The following is a 25255-nucleotide window of genomic DNA, read 5'->3' as shown; positions in this document are numbered from 1 at the left end:
TGGAGAAACCAAGATATTCTGTGACAAAACCAAATTTACACAATATCTTTCCACAAATCCAGTCCTACAAGGGATAATAGATGGAAAACTCCAACACAAGGAAGGAAACTATACCCTAGAAAAAGTAAGAAAGTAATCTAATTTCAACTAACCCAAAAGAAGATAGCCACATAAACATAATTCTACCTCTAACAACAAAAATAACAATCATCGGTCCCTAATATCTCTCAACACCAATGGACTCAATTCCCCAATAAAAAGACATAGACCAACAGACTGGTTACAGAAAGAGGACCCAGCATTTTGCTGCATACAGGAAACACACTTCAGTGACAAAGACAGATACTACCTCAGAATAAAAGGCCAGAAAAAAATTTTCCAAGCAAATGGTTCCCAAAAACAAGCTGGAGTATCTACTCTAATATCAAATAAAACTGACTTTCAACCAAAAGTTATCAGAAAAGATAAGGAAGGACACTTCATATTCATCAAAGGAAAAATCCAAGAAGATGAACTCTCAATCCTGAGTGTCTATGTTTCAAGTGCAAGGACACCCACATTCATAAAAGAAACCTGACTAAAGCAAAGTACACATTGTACCTCACAAAATATGTAGCTCACAAAATATAGTGGGAGACTTCAACACCCCATTATCGGCAATGGACCGATCGTGGAAACAGAAACTAAACAGAGACACAGAAAAACTAACAGAAGTTATAAACCAAATGGATTTAACAGGTATCTATAGAAGATTTCATCCTAAAACAAAAGAATATACCTTCTTCTCAGTACCTCATGGTATCTTCTCCAAAACTGACCATATACATGGTCACAAAACAGGCCTCAACAAATACAAGAAGATTGAACCAATCCCATGCATCCTATCAGATCACCATGGACTAAGGCTGGTCTTCAATAACAACAAAAATGACAGAAAGCCCACATACACATGGAAGCTGAACAAGGCTCTACTCAGTGATAACTTGGTAAAGGAAGAAATAAAGAAAGAAATTAAAGACTTTTTGGAATTTAATGAAAATGAAGGAACAACATACCCAAACTTATGGGACACAATGAAAGCAGTGCTATGAGGAAAAACTCATAGCTCTGAGTGCCTCCAAAAAGAAACTGGAGAGAGCATACACTAGCAGCTTGACAGCACATCTTAAAGCTCCCAATACACCCAAAGGAAGCAAATACACCCAAAAGGAATAGACGACAGGAAATAAACTTAGGGCTGAAATCAACCAAGTAGAAACAAAAAGAACTATACAAAGAATCATCAAAACCAGGAACTGGTTATTTGAGAAAATCAACAAGATAGATAAACCCTTAGCCAGACTAACCAGAGGGCACAGAGACAGTATCCAAATTAACAAAATCAGAAATGAAAAGGGAGACATAACAACAGAAACCGAGGAAATTCAAAACAATCATCAGATCCCCTGCTACAAAAGCCCATACTCAACAAAACTGGAAAATCTGAATGAAATGGACAATTTCTAGACAGATACCAGGTTCCAAATTTAAATCAAGATCAGATAAACCATCTAAACAACCCCATAACTCCTAAAGAAATAGAAGAAGTCATTAAAACTCTCCCAACGAAAAAAAAATTCCAGGACCAGAATTCTATCAGACATTCATAGAAGACCTAATACCAATACTGTCCAAACTATTCTACACAATAGAAACAGAAAAAACACTACCCAATTCCTTCTATGAAGCCACAAGTGAACTTATATCTAAAACACACAAAGACCCAACAAAGAGGGCTGGAGAGATGGCTCAGTGGTTAAGAGCATTGACAGCTCTTCCAGAGGTCCTGAGTTCAATTCCCAGCAACCACATACATGGTGGCTCACAACCATCTGTAATGGGATCCGATGCCCTCTTCTGGTGTGTCTGAAGACAGCTACAGTGTGCTCATATACATAAAATAAATAAATAAATCTTTAAAAAAAAATCCAACAAAAAAAGAGAACTTCGGACCAATTTCCCCTATGAATATCAATGTGAAAATACTCAATAAAATTATCGCAAACTGAATCCAAGAACACATCAAAACAATCATCCATCGTAATCAAGTAGGCTTCATCGCAGGGACATAGGGATGGTTCATTATACAGAAATCCACCAACATAATCCACTATATAAACAAACTCAAAGAAAAAAACCACATGATCATCTCATTAGATGCTGAGAAAGCATTTGCCAAAATTCAACAGCACTTCATGTTAAAAATATTGGAAAGATCAGGAATTCAAGGCCCATACCTAAAAATAGTAAAAGCAATATACAGCAAACCAGTAGCCAACATGAAACTAAATGGAGAGAAACTTGAAGCAATCCCATTAAAATCAGGGACTAGACAAGGCTGCCCATGCTCTCCCTACCTATTCAATATAGTATTTGAAGTCCTAGCCGGAGCAATTAGACAACAAAAGGAGGTCAAAGGGATACAAATTGGAAAGGAAGAAGTCAAATATCACCATTTGCCGATGATATGATAATATATTTAAGTGACCACAAAAATTCCACCAGAAAACTCCAAAACCTGATAAACAACTTCAGCAAAGTGGCTGGATATAAAATTAACTCAAACAAATCAGTAGCCTTCCTCTACTCAAAGAATAAACAGGCTGAGGAAGAAATTAGGGAAATGACACCTTTCATAATAGTCCCAAGTAATATAAAATACCTTGGTGTGACTCTAACCAAGCAAGTAAAAGATCTGTATGACAAGAACTTAAATCTCTGAAGAAAGAAATTGAAGATCTCAGAAGATGGAAAGATCTCCCATGCTCATGGATTGGCAGGATTAATATAGCAGAAATGGCCATTTTGCCAAAAGCAATCTACAGATTCAACGCAATCCCCATCAAAATCCCAAGTCAATTCTTCATAAAGTTAGAAAGGTCAATTTGCAAATTCATTTGGAATAACAAAAAACCCAGGATAGCAAAAACTATTCTCAACAATAAAAGAACTTCTGGGGAAATCACCATCCCTAACCTCAAGCTGTATCACAGAGCAATAGTGATAAAATTTGCATGGTATTGGTACAGAGACAGGCAGGTAGATCATGGAATAGAATTGAAGACCCAGAAATGAACCCACACACCTATGGTCACCTGTTCTTTGATAAAGAAGCTAAAACTATCCAGTTGAAAAAGGACAGCATTTTCAACAAAAGGTGCTGGTTCAACTAGAGGTCAGTATGTAGAAGAATACAAATTGATCTATTCTTATCTCCTTGTACAAAGCTCAAATCCAAGTGGATCAAGGACCTTGACATAAAACCAGATACACTCAAACTAATAGAAGAGAAAGTGGGGAAGAGTGGACATGGGCACACGGGGAAATTTCCTAAACAGAACACCAATGGCTTATGCTTTAAGACCAATAATAGACAAATAGGACTTTATAAAATTGCAAAGCATCTGTATGGCAAAAGACATTGTCATTAGGACAAAATGGCAACCAACAGATTAGAAAAAGATCTTTATCAATCCTACATCCAATAGAGGGCTAATATCCAATATATACAAAGAACTCAAGAAGTTAGACTCCACAGAATCAAATAACCCTATTAAAAATGGGGTACAGAGCTAAACAAAGAATTCTCAGCTGAGGAATATCAAATGGCTGAGAAGCACCTAAAGAAATGTTCAATATCCTTAGTCATCAGGGAAATGCAGATTAAAACAACCATGAGATTCCACCTCACACCAGTCAGAATGGCTAAGATAAAAAACTCAGATGTCAACAGAAGCTGGCGAGGATATGGAGAAAGAGGAACACTCCTCTATTGTTGGTGGGATTGCAAGCTGGTACAACCACTCTGGAAATCAGCCTGAAGGTTCTCCAAAAATTGGACCTGAGGACCCAGCTATACCACTCCTGAGCATATACCTAAAAGATACACCAACATATAAAAAGGACACATGCTCCACTATGTTCATAGCAGCCTTATTTATAATAGCCAGAAGCTGGAAAGAACCCAGACATCCCTCAACAGAGGAATCGATACAGAAAATGTGGTACATTTACACAATGGAGTACTACTCAGCTATTAAAAACAGTGACTTCATGAAATTTATAGGCAAATGGATGGAACTAGAAAATATCATCCTGAGTGAGGTAACCCAATCACAAAAAAAATCACACATGATATACACTCAATGATAAGTGGATATTAGTCCAAAAGCTTGGATTACCCAAGATACAATCCACAGACCTCAAGAAGAAGGACAAAGTGAAGATGCTTCAGTCCTTCTTAGAAGGGCGAACAAAAATATTCATAGGAGTCAATACAGGGACAAAGTTGGAACAGAGACTGAAGGAACGGCCATCCAGAGACTGTCCCACCTAGGGATCCAGCTCATATACATACAGTCACCAAACCCAGACAACATTGCTGATGCCAAGAAGTGCATGCTGACAGGAGCCTGATATAGCTGTCTGCTGAGAGGCTCAGCCAGAACATGACAAATACAGAGGCAAATGCTCACAGCCAAGCACTGAACTGAGAATGTGGGTCCCATTGGAGGAGTTGGGGAATGAATTAAAGAAGCTGAAGGGGTTTGCAACCCTGTAAGAACAACAATGCCAACCAACCAGAGTTCCCAGGGACTAAACCACCATCCAAAGAGTACACATGGACTGACCCATGGCTCCAGCTGCATATGTAGCAGAGGATGGCCTTGTTGGGCACCAAAGGGAAGAGAAGTCCTTGGTCCTGCCAAGACTTGACACCCGCCCCCAGTGTAGGAGAATGTCAGGGCAGGAGGTAGAAAGGGGTGCGTGGATGGGTGGGAGAATACCCTCATAGAAGAAGGAGGAGGGGGATAGTATAGGGGGTTTGGATAGGAAACCAGGAAAGGGCATAACATTTGAAATGTAAATTAAAAAAATCCAATAAAAAAATTAAGCTCAGTAATTTTCCTTTTTTGAAGAAAAAATTTAACTGTGTCAATATATTGGTATTCAGCATGACTCTTATATTTGCACATTCTCTTTTTAAAATAATTTATTCATTTTTTTATGTGCATTGTTGTTTTGCCTGCATATATATCTGTGTGACAGTGTCAGATCTTGGAGTTACAGACAGTTGTGAGCTGCCATGTGGGTGCTGGGAAATATTCTTGTCCTCTGGAAGATCAGTCAGTGCTTGGAACTCTCTCTCCAGCTCTCACATTTGCACATTCTTTTGCACACACACAAGGATTTTCAAAAAAAGCTAAATCATATTTAGACACCTGTTAACCTACTTAAAAAACAAAAACAAAAGCACTATTCCCATTAGAAGCTTGGGAGGATGGGTTATATGCTCAGTATTTGTACCTACTGGCCAACTCATTCAACTAAATTAAAATCTGAGGCCCTAAGATACCCACAAGTACTCACTGTTATCTGCTTAAGCAACACACCACATTTATCCTACCCAGAAAAGGGCTTTCATTTCTTTGTTTCCTTAACCTAGATGTGCGATGCTCCCATGGCTTCACGGAATCTTCCTGGAGTCACCAGCCTCTAAACCTTCCCAGACCTTGTTTTTGGACAATGGGGCACAAATGCCCCCAACCTGCCATAGGCAAACATTCGCTGTTTTCTTCTGGTCTCCTTGACGATATGCATGTCTTATGGGTTTCATGAAGAACAACTTTCAAATTTCCCACTCCTACTTTCAGGAAGTACTCCATGCAGACATCAGTCACAGCATAGGACATTCCTGGAAACTGAGGCTAGAGGAGTTGGCCATTTCCCAACAGCCCAGACAGGTGAACACATGAAGCCTGGGCCAGCTCGTCTGTTACAGCCTACAAAGGGCTTTTACTTCATGAAATTGTAATATCACCTGGCTATCTGTAACTCTGTCTTCCCCTGAAGTCAGCAACCACCTTACTAAGTTCTATGTTCAAGAAAATTATGGAAGAATTTAAATTTGTTTGAACAACTTCATACAGAGAAAAGTACTTTGGTAGGTAAAATATTAAGCCCACAGTACGAAGAAAGTAGAAGAGTTAACCCTGTTTTGGACTTGCCCAATTAACAGTGTCAAATAGTCAAAACCATAGTGTTTCACATGACTGAGTCAGAGTCACTGCAAAAAAGAACAAGTACTTTTCCTCAGGCTCCATTCCCATTAGTTTAGGCCAGGCACAGTGCTGTAGGGCCATGTGACACTGCAGTCTGCTCCTGCTGATACAAAGGGGCAAACAGGAGACATGATAAGATCTGATCTGTCACCTGCTACTCTGTCCTTGCTGTGATAAACTGCCTTGTTGCCATGTGTCCCAGAGTCAACACTGCAATTCTGTCAAGGTCACGAGAAAATCAGCCCAGCATGGTGTATCTAACAGGCAGGATTTCCTCTTTAAAAGCCATTTAGAAAATTAAACAATTTAAATGTAATTAACTTTTGACGGATTTCGTCCTTTAAAAAAACATGGGTAAATTTTGATCTATTAACAATTACTTTGTGGCCTTGACTGCTCCTGAGGCTCAGGGGAAATCACTTTTTTTCCAATTTCATTCTCCTTCCCTTTCCACACAGCTGCCGATAAGGGGAGCGTCATGTAGAGCACACAGGTGCGGTGCAGCCTAGGCAGCCGTGAGCCAATGCTGTGGGCTCCTCGAGCCGAGTTCGCTGCAAAGGCCAGATGCTCTTTACCCTCCTGTAAGCAACTAAGATTTTGAGGTAGCTTTAAAAAAAAAAAAAAAAAAAAGCTCTAGTCTTGTGTCACAAATCACAAAAGTAAACTTGAAAAGAGGCTGCTCCTAGGCCACCAAGCTGACTCCGGTTCCCAGGCAGAGTCTCTTTCCTTCTCCTGACAGGGACATTTACTTGGCTCCCCATTAAGAACAGCAGGAACTTCCGTTCTAAAACAAAAGGGCATGAACCTGGCCAGCTGACTGCTCCACATCTCTGACATTTCAAGGTCCTTATAATCTTCATATTTCTTTGTTTAACTTTATAAGGCACGGGCAGGAGAGAGGCAGTGCCTAAGTCTTGAAAGCAGTAATAAACGCAGGGCACAATGGGAGTGAGGGCCTTTATTCATGGACAGACACGAATTTCCACTCAACAGCCTGGGTGACGAACTAGGATCATATTCATTCTAGGCTGTGGAGAACCAAAGATTCTCCACTGCTTTCTTGTTTTCAAGTCTTACGTACTGCTCCTTCCTTTTTAGTTTCACGACTGAGCACCTGTGATTTCCTACGCAGCAGAGAGGATGGTAAATGGCCCATGAAAGCTGAGGTGCAGGGACAGCAGTGCAGAGCACAAAGGCTTCAGCCATCCTCTGTCCTGATGGGGCTTGTCAGGCAGGCCGGTCACAAGTAGTCACTGGGCAGGAATGCAGGGTAGTCCCTGGATGGGTTCACCTACTGGTGTTTACATGTCAGGACCCACTCTTCTACCGACGGCTAACGACCGCCACTTCGTCACCCTCTTGTAAGGTAACGAAACCAAGAGGTGACCCTGAACCCTGCTGGGCCAGCTACATTGCCAGGCTCCTTCCTGATTTTGTTTCAGGGCACCTTATTGCTTTATCACATGGACAACCTAAGAGAGAGTGACTCAGAAGCAGACTGAATGCATACTTTGACAGGCTTCAGTGAGACCCTGACAAGACTCCCGTGAGACAAGGTATTAAACACACAGAAGTTAAAATAGATAGGAGAAATGTAGCCCAGACATGTTGCTGGTACCAGTAGTCTCTCAAGAATGTCTCAAAGATGCTGCAAAAACATCTTACCTCCAAATATTTCTTTTAAAAATTTTAAATGATGTATATATGAGCATGTCTGTACAGAGGCATGCAGCTGCCTAAGGAGTCAGAATCCCGGGAAATGGAGGTTCAGGTGGCTGTGAGCTACCTCACATGGATGCTGGGAACTCGGGGACTCTGGGATCTAGAAGAGCTGCACACGTTTAATTGCTAAAGCATCTCTCTAGCCCCCTTACAAACATTTCTACTACTAAGGTAACAGTGCTTAAGGCAATGGGCTGGCAAACAGTTCATTACTAACTACACTGCTTCAGAGTCCAGTTAGCCATTCAAAACGCATTCCCATGGATTAGACAGCCCACTAGTTAACTAACTATACTGCTTCAGGGTCCAGATAGATTAGACAGCCCACTAGTTAAAAATGTAAACTAATCCTACAGGAATATAACAGGAAGCTGCTATCTACATAATAATAAATGCCTTAAATGTCTTTGTTTGTTTGACTGGCCTTGAACTTCTGATGCTCCTGCTTCCACCTCCAGAGTGCTGGGATCACAGTTTATGTACAGCCGGTCGTCAGGCATACTAGGTAAGCATTCTACTAACTGAGCTATATCCCTCAGTCCCAGTTAATCTTAATATACCTCCCACTTGCTTTTTATAAGCTGTGGATGAATGAGAAAGATTTGACGGTGGAACAACTTTTGAAAAACTGGTTACTTTTTCCTGATGGTCAAATCTGCATAAGCATTTATACAGAAAGGTTTTAAATGGGAAAGAGAAGAAAGAAGAGGACCAGAGGTACCAACGTCCTAACTCATACATCAACTGGCAAAACTATGGGTTTTTTCCATCTCTTCAGAGAGCAGTGATGTACAAATAAGGAGCAGAGAGATAAGTATCTTCTTGAAAGAGTCAAACAATGCACAGGAAATTCTTTGTATCAATGGGCTCTTGGCAACCCAGTATGCTACAGTCATGTAGGCTTCAACGGGGAGGGGGAGGGGTCAGAATGGTGTAGTTATGTATTAACTAAGTTAGTCATTCTACTTCAACTGCTCACTGACACCCCCACACACACACCCACAGATGGGCTTCATCTGTACAAAGGCACTGCTTATGGGAAGTGTGCAGAAAGAAACTGTAGCAACAAGACAAACAGATCTATTCTCCTGAAAAGGGTGCCCCAGGCAGAAACAGACTCCAGAAACTTCCTTCAAGGGTAGAATTCAAAATCCAGAAACATGTTCACAACAAGGAAAAACCCGTTTTAAGTTATTTTAAAAGGTGAAAGAGGATAAAAAAAATCTAGAGTTAAATGGAGATTTTACTTTACATTTGGTGATGGTGAAAGTATTAAAACTACTCAGACGATTTAAAGACTTTGATTGGCTACATAAATATTCTAACTTGTTCCAGAGGAGACAGTTCCATTCACAGCACCCATGTCGTGGTTCCCAATTGTCAGTAACTTAGTTCCAAGGATCTGATGTCCTCTTTTGGCCTCTACAGGCACAGAGATAGATGCAAGCAAGACACTCATTCTCACACACACACACACACACACACACACGCACGCACGCACACACACACGCACGCACGCACGCACGCACGCACGCACGCACGCACGCACGCACGCACGCACACAATTAACAGAGTATCTTTCAAGTGCTAAGAAATCAATTCTTACTACATAAAGTTTGCTAAGATAAAATTAAGTAGTATTTTCTTCCTAGAAGAATACAGTCTTTTAATCAAATCTTTGGTTTAGTTTTTTGCAATTTGAAAAGTCAAAATAAACGCAAAAGCCTATTTCACAATTTGCAAAGAGAAGAGTGAATTGGATGCCTGAGTGTTCCACATTCTCACACACACAAGGAAGCAGAGTCTAAACTGGGGTAGGGGTTGGGGAGGGGGCGGGTGATGGCGGTGGTGGTGGTATATTATGTATGAGAACACCAAAACTAAAAACAACAGAATAAAATCTTGAAGCATGCAGACACAATCAGTTTGTTAGCCTTAAGGAAAGGATAGATGCCAACAGAATCTGGTACCTGCCAACAGTGACTGGGGCAGCTTCCAACCGGTGGCTCTGCAGCTGGCCATCCTAGAGAACAACTGCAATTCCTACTCAACCTGTCGTTGAAGAGATCAAATTATAGAAGGCAAGCATTCTGCTTCTGAATGCACGCTATCAAGCTTTACATGGGAAGAACACACTGACCCTAACACAGGAATAGTTCAGATCGAGGAGTGACTGCTGAGAAGCAAACAGTGAGGGTTGCCAAAGAAACACCATGGACTCAGCAATGTTTCCCTAAGGGTCAGCAGGCCTTGCCATAGGAAGGCTTCTGACTTTAGCTTTCGGCAGCTACCACTCAGTTTTGTAGCCACGGGAAATTTGTAAATGAATGAGCCTGTTCTGATGCAACTGTACTTGTGGACACTGTAGTTTGCACTGAACATAATTACAAGACTATGACACAAAGGATTGTTCTTTCACCCCTCGCTTCTCAACCATTTAAAACTGAGAAGTTCACTCTGAACTCACAAGATGTAAAAAGGGCAGTGACTTTGGTTTGGCTTAAGGGCCACAGTTTATGGAACTCTACCGCCCCTCACAAAAGCTCCTTTTCTTTCTTGTTACAGAAATAAATCCCTACTTGCTGCTGTAGTCACCAATGTACACTCTGACACTAAGACTATATGCTATTACCAGGCAGTTGTTTTTCTAATTTTACGGTATAGCTTTTTTTTATTTATTTATATGAGCACACTGTAGCTGTCTTCAGACACTCCAGAAGAGGGCATTGGATCCTCTTATAGATGGTTGTGAGCCACCATGTGGTTGCTGGGAATTGAACTCAAGACCTCTAAAAGAGCTGTCAGTGCTCTTAACCACTGAGCCATCTCTCCAGCCCCCTACAGTATAATTTTAAAATTTAAAAAAAATTAAATCAGGCAGTAGTGGCAAACGCCTTTAATCCCATGGAAGGCAGAGGCAGAAGGATCTCAGTTTGAGGCCAGTCTGATCCACAAAGCAAGTTCCAGGACAGCCAGGGCTACACAGAGAAACCCCGTCTCAAAAAGCAAGCTAACAAACAAACAAATTTAATGTGTGTGTGTGTGTGTGTGTGTGTGTGTGTGCGCCTGAGTGTACTGAATGTACACCATGTGACTGGTGGCGTCCATGGGCAAAGAAAAGGAAGTCAGATCTCTGGAACTAGATCCCAGCTGGCTGTGACTTACCATGTATATTGGTGCCAGGAGCCCAGCTCTTCTCAACTGCTCAACCATCTCTTCAGCCCATTGTCTCAACATAATTTGGTTTATTTGTTCTTACCAATAATAAATATCTTATTAAAACAAACAAAGTCAGACTTAGTGCCTTTGCCTTTTAGGAGGAAAAGGCACGTGGACCTCTGTGAGTTCAAGACCAGACTCTTCTACATATTGAGTTCTAGGACAGCCATTGCTACATAGTGAGATTCTGTCCCCAAAATGAAGAAAAAAAAAAAAACAACCAAAAAAAATGTTGATTTAGGTCAGTTTTGGTCAAGGGCAATATCACTCTATTCTGAATCTTTGGTCCAGTGTGGCTCTGAGGAAGGCATTCATTCTTAGAACCTCTTACCTTTCCTTCAAAAATGGTGACTTTAAGACTAATAACAATCAAAACTAGTTGCTATATGAAGATGCACATTTGAAATGCTTAGCCCAACAGCTGGACAGGATGTCACCCACTTCACAGTGACCAAGGGCTGCTTACTGGGAAAATGAGGAAATGTGAGATTCTCATACGAAACAAGATGACAAGCCACAGTTATCTACCCTGGCCAGGAAAGAGGCTGGTTCTAAATCCTTTACATGTATAATCTGGTTTAATGTTATAACTGCCCACTCAGGTAGTAGCTGTAATTATCCCTAATTTACAACTTGTACTATACCACTTCATGTCAAGAGCCAAGAAAGAAACCCAAGGCATCATGGCACATGTCACAATGCACACCACTAATACAGGCAGCCCAACATTAAGTCCCACATACATCAAATTCTTATTTATGTGCCCAATGGCTGCCTCAGTAGATGGGTTAACCTCTCTACTTAGGTATCTGAAATTCCCACTCTCAGATAAATGCAGGGATAAATGCATCTCTACAGTGATAATCCATCTACGGTAGATAGTTTCATATATGCCATTTCATTTAAGACTTTCTTTCTCATTTTTTTGGAGACAGTTTCTCTGTGTAAAAGACTTGGCTGTCCTGGAACTCAAAGATCTGCCTGTTTCTGCCACCTGGATGCTGAGATTAAAGGTGTGCACCACCATGCCAGGCTCATCTGAGTCTTTCAATATCTTCTGAAAACAACAGTTGCTAGATGAATGGTAATTCTGTATCCACTAGATTTTAATGCAAAAGATGGCAGCATCTCAGCTCTTCCTCTGAACTGCTATAATAGTGATTTTAAAAATTAATTCTCGGGGCTGGGGATTTAGCTCAGTGGTAGAGCGCTTACCTAGGAAGCGCAAGGCCCTGGGTTCGGTCCCCAGCTCCGAAAAAAAGAACCAAAAAAAAAAAATTAATTCTCAACACATGCCTATAGTCAAACCCTGAGCTCTTTATGACAAGAAACACCCTAACAGCCTCCCAACTATCGGACTCCAAGCTCTCCCTTTTCATCCATCCCTCATTCCCCTGACAACCACATCCACCCTGACATCATGTTGTTTCCCAAATGCCCACCAACCACATCGAGTCCAAATTATCCTGCCCAACTTTCAAGATCCTCTGTAGTCTGGCACCCCATCTCTATCTAGCTTCATAGCCCCCAAGTACCCAACACTATACGCCACAGAAAGCCAAGAGTAGAAATTAAGAATAATAAGAACGGGCTGAAGAATGACTCAGCAGTTAAGAGCTTATACTGCTTTTTCAGAGGACCTGAGTTCAGTTCAGCACACACACTAGTTGTTCTAACGATTGCTTGTAACTCCGGTGGATCTGATGCCTTCTTCTGATTTCTGAAGGAACCTGCATTCACATAAACACAACTCTCTCTCTCTCTCTCTCTCTCTCTCTCTCTCTCTCTCAATAAAAATACATATTTTCTAAAAAATAATAATGACAGTCTCAGCTATAAAATAAGTTCAGTGCCAGCCTGGTCTACATAAGCTGAGGTTTTGCTCTCCAACAGCCTAAAAACCAAATACCATTAACAAAATGAGTCAAACTGAAACTGGTTCTGTCTTCAGCTAATTCTTCAGATGACTCTACAGTTTGGCTTTCTTGACCACAGCCTTAGGAGAGGCACTGCCTGGACTCTTACTCTACTGAAACTAGGCTATAATATTTGCCACTTTAATTAATCATGTTTCTAGGTAATTTGTTTTCTGATAATGAATTATTCAAATAGGATAAAATCGATATAAAAGACAGAAACCAATAAACCAAAAAGCCAAAAAACAGTTGGAGAAATGAACGAGACTGAAAAGCTGCCTCTCTGAAAAGGAAGCTGCACACAATTAGTAAACCTCTAGCTAGACTGCACCTGCTGAAGGACAAACAGAACGTTCAGATTACCGACAAGGAAGAGAAAGCAAGGGAACATGGCTAAGCCTAGAAACATCAAAAGGATGAGGGAACACGGAACCATTCTATAGTGAATTCAGTGACTTAGATAATAGAGAAACTGCTTAAAAGACATTAACCAATAAAATTGACTTAAAAAGAAAAGAAAATCTGAGTTGTCCTATATCTACAAAAGAAATGTTAGACCTTTCAGCTAGTCATGGCAGCAAATACCTAGAACTTGAGAGGCTGAAACAGAAGCCACCATAGTGAATTTTAAGTCTTTTTCACCCCCCGGAGCTGGGGACCGAACCCAGTGCCTTGCGCTTGCTAGGCAAGCGCTTTACCACTGAGCTAAATCCCCAACCCCCATAGTGAATTTTAGACCAACCTGTACCTCAGAGTGATAAGTGGGTATATCAAGGAATCCAATAGCTTAGCATTAGAAAATCAATTATGAAAATACCTTAGATAATAGAAGCAAAGTCTGAAAAATCATAATCAATCTTATTATGCATTACTATTTAAAGAAAAGACAATCAAAACCCAAACTCAGTGCCAGGTGTAACTGTAATATCCACAAGCCCACCATGTAGGACGCCAAGACAGGAGGATGATGCCAGTCTAGGCTATATTAGGAAGAGTGTGTTATTTTTAAAAATGTATAAAAAAGTGCAAAGGTAACTGGATAAGCTACCTGATTAGACTACCATCATGGTGCGTGAGTCTATGTGCATGTGTGCGTGTGCGTGTGTGTGTGTGTGTGTGTGTGTGTGTGTGCGCATGTGTGTGTGTGTGTGTGTGCGCACGCGCGTGCACGCAGCAGAACAACAGAAAATTTATTTAGAACCCATGGAGCCTTGGGCTCAACAAACACAGCACTGCAGAGACAACACTCAACTCCTTAACATTATTTACATCTAAATGTATTTATGTGCACATGTGCATACATGTGCATGTCACAGCATGTATGTGTCTGTCAGGCATCTAACAGTAAGATTCCTACCTACTACCACTCATCAACATGAAGTCAGGCGCTGAGCCTTTCATTAGCAACAACCTTCTAAAGGTGATTTACTTTACCATCCTTGCATAGTCAATACAGGTCAGTTAAGGTCAAATGTATTAGTGCTAGAGTTGCTTTTTGGTTTTTTGGGTTTGTCGTTGTTTTGTATTGGAAATAAACCTGAAACCTCCCACAAGCTAAGCAAGCACTCTTCCATTTGGTTATATCTCCTTTCTTTTCTTTTCTTTCTTTTTTTGAGATGGGAGCTCCCCTTTTTAAGACAGGATCTCCCCATATTGCTCTATCTGGCCTAAACTTGCTCTGTAGCCCAGGCTGGCACCAAGATCCACCTGCCTCTGCCTCCCAAGCACCGGCATTAAACCTGTGTCCCTATGCCTGTCTTTTATTTCTCTTTAAAATTTTAGACTTGGGGCTGGGGATTTAGCTCAGTGGTAGAGCGCTTACCTAGGAAGCGCAAGGCCCTGGGTTCGGTCCCCAGCTCCGAAAAAAAGAACAAAAAAAAAAAAAAAAAGAGCTATAAAATTTTAGACTTTACTTGTTTTTATTTACTGTGTATGAGTAGTTTGTCTTCACATAGGTGTGTATGCATGCAGTGCCCACAGAGGCAACATAAGAGTCTTGGATCAACTGGAACTGGAGTTGCAGAATTATTAGCTGACAATGGGGCGCCAATAAAACTCAGGTCCTGTGGAAAAACCAGTGCTCTTAACTACTGAGCCATCTCTCTAGCTTCTGATTCATATTTCATCTCTCTTTCTCTCCTTCCCCACCCCACTCCCCGTGTGTGTCTCTGTCCTCTGTCTCTGTCTCTCTCTCTCTCTCTCTCTCTCTCTCTCTCCTCGCTCTCAGTTTGTTTGCTGTTTTAGTCAGGGTCTATACAGCTCTAGCTGTCCTGGAACTCATTATGTAGACCAGGCTGGCCTCTTCCCAGTGCTAGAATTAAAGGTGTGTGCTAACACACTCAGCTTCAGATTTCTTAAAACAAGACACTTTTACTCTTTGCAATCAAAGCAAACGATAAAATAACTTTCACTTTGAAAGAAGGTCACAATTTTAGCTGAATGGATGGTGTGAACTGTGACATCATTCTGTAAAATAGTATGTAGCTATTTAACAGTCATTCCCTCATCTTAATTATCAGGCTAACCCAACTGAAACTCATCAGATCCTATTAGACAAATCCAATTACAGCGGTTACTCAGGGTCTGTGAGGGACTCCTCTCAGGATCCACTGGCAGATACTAAACTCTGCAGGAGAGAAAGTCCCTTATAAAACCTACACATAGCTTCCCAGAGACATTAGATCATCTCTAGATGGCTCATAGTATCTACTGTAACATAAATGCTATATAAATAGCTCTTCTATTTTACTTTCAGGATTATTGTGGTTTGTATACACATTTAGTGCACAAACGATTTTAAAAATATCTTCAATCTATGGTTGGTTGAATTAAGAAAAACTTAACACATGGATATGAAGGCTGACTATGTTCAGTTTTCCTTTGTGTTCTATAATTGTCTGGAAGATGGGTTTTCAGAGCAGGATCTGAGACTGAATAGTCTCCGGACAGATTATAGGTTTTCTAAAAGCAGATTATGGGCTTTACCATGGAGCTGGTCGGGCTGGGAGAGACATGAGTCCTAGGCTGCTCATCACTTGGGTGAACTTTGAGGGGCACAGTGATTGCTAGCCTTAAACATGAGATCCAAACTGGCAACATGGAAAGGGGTTGAGAGGAGTTTTGCAAGTTTCAACAGTTAGAAATACACCCTAAAGCGCAGACCCACCCTTCTCTGGAATAGAGTATGCTGAGAGAAGACATGGTTTTGCCTCAGGATTCTGGGTAATTCCACCTGCCATGGCATATGCCAACAAAGATCCTTGATTGACTCCTCTGCCCCACCCTCATTCAAATCTGGATTCCTGATGTCCTACAGGCAAACTCCAGATGGAGTAGTGTGGCTAAGGCCTTCCGCTCTCTTTAGAAGTCTGATGCTGCAAACAGAAACCTGTCTGAGCCTGCTGATTAGAAGACTACGTTCTACCTCTAAAAGTAATTAAGAAGTGCTATTCTTTCTGCTTCATGGTGACTCTACCAGACTATAGCTGCTCTAGCAAGAGGCTCTCACTGAGTCACGCATTCCTTGTTCCCTGGTTCACTGTCGAGCAAAGGCACACACAGTGGAAGACAAATGGCTGGGTTTAGTTAGAAGCCATGGAAGACTTTTCATCTGAGAGACATTGGCAGTCTTATTTGTTATCAAAATGCACATTTCTGAAGAAAAAGCTTGCCCTAAAAATGAAGAGTCTTAGAAGCACACATGTACTCTAACCTAATCATTTCTCCCCTAGGAACCAATTCTAAGAAAGGAATCAAAGGTTCAGCAGAGGGAGTGAATAGAAAAATCAGCAGCATTCTCCTCGTAATCAGAAAGAAACTAGCATCAGCCTAGTTAGAGAATATCTTCCTAAAAGACACCTAAATTAAATCACAGCCCACTCAGGTCATTGATTATAACACAACTGTTAACCACTGTATTTTTAGGAAGGTATTGATATAGAAAGGTACTCATGGGGGAAGGGGAATAACATTTGAAATGTAAATAAACAAAATAACCAATAAAAAAAATTAAAAAAAAGAAAGGTACTCATGAACTGGAAGGGGATAGTTTGAGCTGAGAGTTCAGGGCTAGCCTTGGCAACATCTCAAGACCCATTAAAAAGAAAAGAAAAGAGAATGAGAGAGAGCAAGACAGGAAGTAAGGGAGAAAGAAAGAAAACAACCTTCAGTGGTGACTCTGAAAGTAAAGGCACTTGTTGCTAAGTGACAATTCTAGGACCTTCATGCTGAAAGAAGAGAACTACTGCATGCTGCCCTCTGACCTACACATACACACAGACACAGACACACACAGAGACAGACACACACACACACAGGTGTAAACACAGAAAAACACAGAGATACACAGAAAAATATACCACAGAATAAATAAAACGAAAGAAGAAAAGTACTCAGGAATAATGTTAGATGAAAACAAGAATATACGTATAAATACATTTTGAGAAAAAAATTATTAAAACCTAACCTGAAGGCTGGCCCTGTAGCTCAATGGTATAAATCATGCACGCATGAAACCCTAGGTCTAGGGGCTGGAGAGATGGCTCAGCGGTTATGAGCACTGACTGCTCTTCCTGAATTCAATTCCCAGCAACTACATGGTGGCTTACAACCATCTGTAATGAGATCCAATGCCCATTTCTGATGTGTCTGAAGAAGTGTACTCACATACGTTAAATAAATAAATCTAAGAAAGAAAAAAGGGAAAAAAGAGAGAAAGGAAGCCTAGGTCTAGTCCTTAGCATAGTAAACCAAGAGTGGTTACTTGTTGTTGGAAATGACGGGTGAGAGTTTTGTTTTTCATACTTTCAAATACTTTAAAAAATGATCTGAAACGACCTCATGCTACTGTGTAATTTGGGCGATGAGAACAGTCTATTTATATATTTTAAAATAAAGTAATAAATTAGTCTGAGCTTCAGCCTTTAGCTCTGATCACAATACTGTTCTCAAAATATACTAGTATAAAGGCTTGGAGCTGAGCCACCCCCATGCTGACCAGATCACACTTGGCAGGTTTCTCTCTCTCTCTCTCTCTCTCTCTCTGTGTGTGTGTGTGTGTGTGTGTGTGTGTGTGTGTGTGTGTGTGTGTGTGTGTGTGTGTGTGTGTGGTGAGGCATGCATGTCAGGGTGCCTGTGTGGAGGTCACAGGACCACTTGAGGTGTTGGAGACTCTCTTGTTTGCCACTGAGTGAGGCAGGCTGGCCGGCCTGGGAGCCTCCAGGGAGCGCCTGTGTCCCCTTCATCTTCCTGTTGGAGTGCCCGTGTTACAGACACACATCACATCTGATTTATATGGGTTCAGGGAACAAAACTCAGGTCCGAAAACTTTTGAACTTGAGGCCAACTTGGTTTGAAAAACAAAAAAAACAAAAACAAAAACAAAGAAACAAAATCAGGTGGATTCAAATGTGTCGCTGGTTTAGCACAGCTGCGGTCTGAGCACCTGGCCTGGTGACATATTACTTGCACTTCTTCCCACCTTCCACCTCTGCTACGAGGGGAGAAATCTCTGAACCATAGCAAAGTTGCTTTCCCAGACTGACCAGCCACGCTGTGCTACAAACAAAACAAACCAAGAGAGCAACAGCAACTGCGCACACTACCCCTGTCAGGTACACGGTGCCGGGGCAGCTCTCTCCCCACCGCTTCCTGTCACCTCTAGCTGAACTCAAAGCTCTCAGTCCAACTTCCAGCAGTCCACAGATATACCATTAAGTGGCTACATGTCTGCCTGTCTCTGTCTCTCTTCCTGCCTCCTGCCCGCAGGGTCTTGCTGCTATGTAGCCCAGGCTGGCCTAGAACTCCTGACTCCCTGCTTCAGGGTCCTCAGCTCTAAGAGGACAGTCACACCCTCTTCAGTAAATGTCTCTGAACTGAACTAGCATGTCCTCCTTCCCAAGATGGAATAGGTGGGAAAAAATTTCAAGATAAAGAATTTTGAATACTAGAAAAGACAGACAATTTGTGGTTTCAAACTTGATAAAAACTAAATTCGAATTCAGAGAGTGGTTAGATAAAGCTACAGACAGAATTGTTAATAGTTTTGCATCAAAGATTTGTGACCCAAGCTTAAAAAGAAGCCACATACAAATAAAAAGCAACGTCTGATGAGTGTGACTCAGTGGTCAAGTGAGTGTGCTTGGTATGTGTGAAGTCCCGGGTTCAACCCCAAAATTCAACCAAATTTTAAAAAGCAAAGCAACAACAGCAATAAAAAAACAAAAAACAACCACCTTATTTTTACCCATTCCTTATGATGAGAAATAAATGTTTGCAAGGGACATGAATTGAAACATCCCCTAAACACAGGTGACATTTAGTAATTCAGCTACTGGTCATCAAAGAGGTCAGAAGGAAGACAAGGGTAAAGCACAGAGTTACTTCAAAGTGGCCACAGGCTCTGAAGGCAGGGAGCAGAAGGCTATCCTTGTAACATTCTGAGGGTATGTCTCAGCAGTAGGGCCCTTGCCTAGAACGCACAAGGCCATGGTTTTGATCCTCAGCAACCCGTATTGAAATGAAAAATACCCTAACACAATCGGTAGAAAATGGACAAAGCCAGCTGTGTAAAGAAATTGCCAAATGTAAGAGAATTTGTAGATGTTTTATGGAAACAAATGAATAATTCTTTAAAAGATTTAATTTTTAAATTACATTTCTGGGGGGGAGTTGTGTGTGGGAGAGTGGGGTATGCAGGTAAGTGCAGGGGGCTGTGGGGGCCAGAGCCATCAGACCCCTGGTGCTGGGCTCATAGGCAATTCTGAGCCTGGTAACGGCGCTGGGGATCGGACTCGGGCCCTTGGGGAGAGCAGCGCACGCTTTCATCTGCTAAGCCACTTCTCCAGCCCAGGGGTGAGTGCTTCTTATGAGTGAGCGAGTGCCTGATAACTAGAAATCCACCTCAGGTTGTGTGACACGCGGCATTGACGTGGGCACTAGAAGGACCCAGTAGGTTGAGGAACAGAAAATTCAAGGTACGTCACTCATATGAAGATGTCCCCGGACGTTTCCGTAGCTGTGGAAGGGGCATGGCAGTCTGGCTGGGTACTTGTTACTTTTTGAGGCAGGGTATCCTGAAGTCCCCACTGGTCTCAACTCCATCACGTAGAGGAGGATACTCTGGATCTCCAGGTCTCCCCTCTCCACCTACCTTGTGCGGGGATTACCATTGCCTGTCACCACACCCAGTTAATGTCTTACATGTTCCTAGTTGCTTTTCTTTACAAATGCAATGTTACATAATAGCCCACAGGTTACTATCAATATCAACATTGGACCACACAAGAGGAAACAGATGGAAAAACATTCCGGATGATTGGTAACATAACAATTTGTTAAGATTACGTTTCTATGCAAATCAAAACAACCCTGAGATTTCACCTCACACCAGTGAGAATGGCTAAGATCAAAAACTCAGGGGACAACAGATGCTGGCGAGGATGTGAAGAAAGAGGAACACTCCTCCATTGTTGGTGGGATTGCATACTGGTACAACCATTCTGGAAATCAGTCTGGAGGATCCTCAGAAAATTGGACATTGAACTGCCTGAGGATCCAGCTATACCTCTCTTGGGCATATACCCAAAAGATGCCCCAACATATAAAAAAGACACGTGCTCCACTATGTTCATTGCAGCCTTATTATAATAGCCAGAAGCTGGAAAGAACCCAGATGCCCTTCAACAGAGGAATGGATACAGAAAATGTGGTACATCTACACAATGGAATATTACTCAGCTATCAAAAACAACGACTTTATGAAATTCGTAGGCAAATGGTTGGAACTGGAAAATATCATCCTGAGTGAGCTAACCCAATCACAGAAAGACATACATGGTATGCACTCATTGATAAGTGGCTATTAGCCCAAATGCTTGAACTACCCTAGACGCCTAGAACAAATGAAACTCAAGACGGATGATCAAAATGTGAATGCTTCACTCCTTCTTTAAAAGGGGAACAAGAATACCCTTGGCAGGGAAGAGAGAGGCAAAGATTAAAACAGAGACTGAAGGAACACCCATTCAGAGCCTGCCCCACATGTGGCCCATACATATACAGCCACCCAATTAGACAAGATGGATGAAGCAAAGAAGTGCAGACCGACAGGAGCCGGATGTAGATCGCTCCTGAGAGACACAGCCAGAATACAGCAAATACAGAGGCGAATGCCAGCAGCAAACCACTGAACTGAGAATAGGACCCCCGTTGAAGGAATCAGAGAAAGAACTGGAAGAGCTTGAAGGGGCTCGAGACCCCATATGTACAACAATGCCAAGCAACCAGAGCTTCCAGGGACTAAGCCACTACCTAAAGACTATACATGGACTGACCCTGGACTCTGACCTCATAGGTAGCAATGAATATCCTAGTAAGAGCACCAGTGGAAGGGGAAGCCCTGGGTCCTGCTAAGACTGAACCCCCAGTGAACTAGAGTGGTGGGGGGAGGGCGGCAATGGGGGAAGGGTTGGGAGGGGAACACCCATAAGGAAGGGGAGGGGGGAGGGGGATGTTTGCCCGGATACCGGGAAAGGGAATAACACTCAAAATGTATATAAGAAATACTCAAGTTAATAAAAAAAAAAAAAAAAAAGATTACGTTTCTAAATGTTAAAAAAAAAAAACCTTAAATAGTTTCTTTAAAAAGACAAACTAAGCCAAAATCCTACCGCAATGTTCTCTATATCAAAAGGGAGAGATAAATATATATTTTTTTGGGGGGGGGTTCTTTTTTTTTCAGAGCTGGGGACTGAACCCAGGGCCTTGCGCTTCCTAGGTAAGCGCTCTACCACTGAGCTAAATCCCCAGCCCATATATATGTTTATATTTATGTATATATACATATATATTCATACTTAAATAGTCACAGTTTAGAAGGTCTATCTATTTAAGAGAGAAATCATAAAGGGAAAGACAAATTTACCTACACCAAACCAAACATAACCGTGTTTTGGAAACAAAATTAAAATATTAACAACAGAAGAAGAAAATATCTACACTATAAACATCAATAATTCAAAATGTTTAAATATACAGACTTAAAAAAATGAAACTGGAGGGCTGGAGAGATGGCTCAGCAGTTAAGAGTGCACACTACTCACTCACTCTTCTTGTCTGTCTCTCTCTCTCTCTCTCTCTCTCTCTCTCTCTCTCTCTCTCTCTCTCTCTTTCTTTCTTTCTGTTTTTCTACACAGGGTTTCTTTAGTAGCCTGGGCTGCCCTAGAACTAGCTCTGTAGAGAAGGCTGACCTTGAACTCATAGAGATCTGCCTACCTAAGACTACACACCATTCTTACAGAGGACCTGGCTGGGTTCAGTTCCCAGCACCCACACCAAGTGGCTCATGACCACCTGTCACTTTAGCCGGGAGTCTAGTGTGTCTAAACTCCAAAACACTTGCACACACACAGAGTTAAAAATAATAAAAAAACTTTAAAAAATGAAATCCTGACTGGGTATGGTAATATATATCTATAATCCTCAAATTCAGCTTCTGAGAAGTGGAAGCAGGAAGATTGCAAGTTTAAGGCCAACCTGGGCTATACAGTGGGACTTTGTCTTAAAAAGGGAGGAGGAGGGAGGGGAGGAAGAAGGAGGAAGAAGTAGGAGTAGTTATATCCATAAAGTCTCTCTAGCATGACTTCCTAAACATAGACATCCCAAAGTGGACAGGGAAGACCCTGGGGCCTCAACCCTACACACAGAACTACAGGCAAGGAAGGAATGTGACAGCAGGAGAAACGATCTTCCCAAGGAAAAGCATACCAATTGATATCCAATACCAGATGGTCAGCCATTACATACACACAAGTAACACTGTACAGACTGAGAAAAGATATTTAGAAATGTACATGTATAAAAATATACATGTATGCATGCAAAATCAGTTAATGAAAAAATGGGGCCATAAATTTGAAAGACAGCAAACCCCCTGTATATGGGAGGGTACGGAGGGAGGAAAGGGAAGGGAAGGGAAGAGAAAAATGGTGCAATTATAATCTCAAAACATAAAAGAAATAATAAAAAATGCCCCAAACCAGGAAACAATAACAACAAAAATGTATTTAGATAAGATTGTCCATGATTACTTAACCCATGGCCATTAACGGGTCTATAACAAAGAGGTCCCCCAGAAAGACCAGGGCCAAGCTCAGTATCCCTGGGGGTGGGATGACCTGACAACTGTGTACCCCTCAGAGCACAGCAACAAAGAAGTACACTTTTATTCTTCCACATTCCACCTAGTTCACAAGTGTCTGGCTCTCCCAGTCCACTAGAAACAGGGGTTTAACATCATTAAAATGAGGTTCAAGAACAAACAAAGCAAATTGAAAATGATAGAAGATTACTTATCACTGGGGCGGGCAGACTAGGAAGGGCAAATGAAGTTTTTTGGGTTATCGGGTGTTTTTGATTTGAGTGGTAGTAAATACGCCAAGTACCATAAAATCAGTGTACTGCAAACATTGTTGATTATAGTCTACCCTAAGGGATTTTTGTTTTCTTTTATATTTGTTTGATTGATTTTTGAGAGCGTCTCGTTATGTAGGCCTGGCTAGCCTAAAACTTACTACGTGGATCATGCTGGCCTTGAACTCACAGAAACCTGCCTCACTCTGCTACCACACCTAGCCCAAGTTTTAAAAAGAGAAATGAATTCTTGTTGCTTTCCCAGCACCACCTAGGAGCTAGGGAGAGGCCAAGAGCAGGTGGTACTGCACCGCACCCCAGCTCCCTCCTCACCACTACACACTGATGACTTGGGAACAAGGCTCAGGCGAGGCAACTGGGGTGCTCATTAGGCCATCTTCATAAAACTGCTGCTCGCAAGGACCCACACATTAATACAGTAAGATACTGCTGTGCCACACAGGTATGCCTTATTTTCCTGTAAAGGGCTCCAAGGCACTCCCTCTGTGCACTGGCACACTGACACAGAAGTTGTATATCAGAGCTGTTCAGATTTCATAATTATCTGAACTTTGCAATACTTCAATATGCCTAAGTATAAATACAAAATTCATTTCTGTTTTGAGTAACATTGCATGCATAAACTGAAAGCAATTTTATTTAAAACATTTTTTGAATAATACAAAGTTTTGTGGTATAGACATTTCCACTTACAACGTCATGACAAGTACTCAAAAAGTTCCGATTTTGGACCATTTGGGACTTCAGATTTTTAGATTATGGGTGTTGGATGATGATGTGAACAAGACAGTTACGACTGGTCAGGAGTGGTGCACAACTTTAAACTCCGCACTTGGGAGGCAGAGGCAGGTAGATCTCACTCTGTGAGTTTGAGGCCACCTTGGTCTACAGAGCAAGTTCTAGGACAGCCAGGGCTTCCTGGTGTGGTCTGAGCCACCTCTCTAGTGCCCCCTTTATGGTTTCTGCTTTCCTTAAACTTTGTTTTTTTGGGGGGTGGGGGCAATATGATTGAACCCAGGCCTTTACAGAATTTGGGCAAGCACTCTCCCCATGCCTCTTTTACTTTTGAGATAGGGTCTCACTAAGTTGGGCAGCAGGTAGGTTGTTCTTGAACTTAAATCTGTAAAGCAGGCAGGACTTGAACTGTGACACCCTCTATCCCCACCTCAGCCTCCTCAGTAGCTGGGATCACAGTCCTTTATCACTAGGACCACTTGCTTCTTTTAATTTTATTATTTGAATATGGTCTTATATAGTATGAGTACCTCAGCTGTACATGTGGACACTGAATGAGGAAGCACCAGGAAGGAGAGAAGAGAATCAGCTCTGCAGCCTGAGTAACGATCACAGCTCTCAGCTTCTAGGCAGAGAGCAACTTCAAGTTAGCGGGTCAGTTCATGGTGCCATCATTCATCAGTGAAGGAGTCCTGGACACACTGCAGAAGGCAGCTGAGCCAGTCTCACATCCACCTCAGGTCTAACAACCTTTAAAGAATTGGTTGAGAACATTCACACTGACAACCAGACGCAGCAGACAGTCTTCAAGAGTTCTTTCTACATTCCCTTGCCTGCTTGAAATTCACCCTTGTATGCTTGCTGCTCTCAGACATGAAGTTTCTCTTCTCAGGTCCATTATAAACTGGGCCTCAGAGCTGGGCGTGGTGGAGTACACCTATAATCCCAGTGCTCTAGAGGCTGAGGCAGCAGGTTGTGATGAGGCGGCCTGCCTGCTTGAATACTGCCTGAACAGTGTGTCTCAGGTCAGCTTCGCTTGCATACTGAGATCCATCCCAATCACACAAACCCCGGGAAAGCACAGCTCTGAGGGAGGGAAACTAAGCAGCTATAGAAAAAGAAAAATCTTCT

At 41.8% G+C, this 25255-nt stretch overlaps 1 protein-coding gene across 3 annotated transcripts in view; it reads right to left on the bottom strand.

Moving 5' to 3' along the window:
- Positions 1–25255, bottom strand: part of Tango6 (transport and golgi organization 6 homolog) — a 187759-nt gene that overhangs the window by 57212 nt on the left and 105292 nt on the right. The window lies entirely within an intron of this gene.

This window comes from Rattus norvegicus, chromosome 19 (genome assembly GCF_036323735.1).
Source record: "Rattus norvegicus strain BN/NHsdMcwi chromosome 19, GRCr8, whole genome shotgun sequence".
Taxonomy (NCBI): domain Eukaryota; kingdom Metazoa; phylum Chordata; class Mammalia; order Rodentia; family Muridae; genus Rattus; species Rattus norvegicus.
This window is presented reverse-complemented; position numbering and strand designations above follow the sequence as displayed.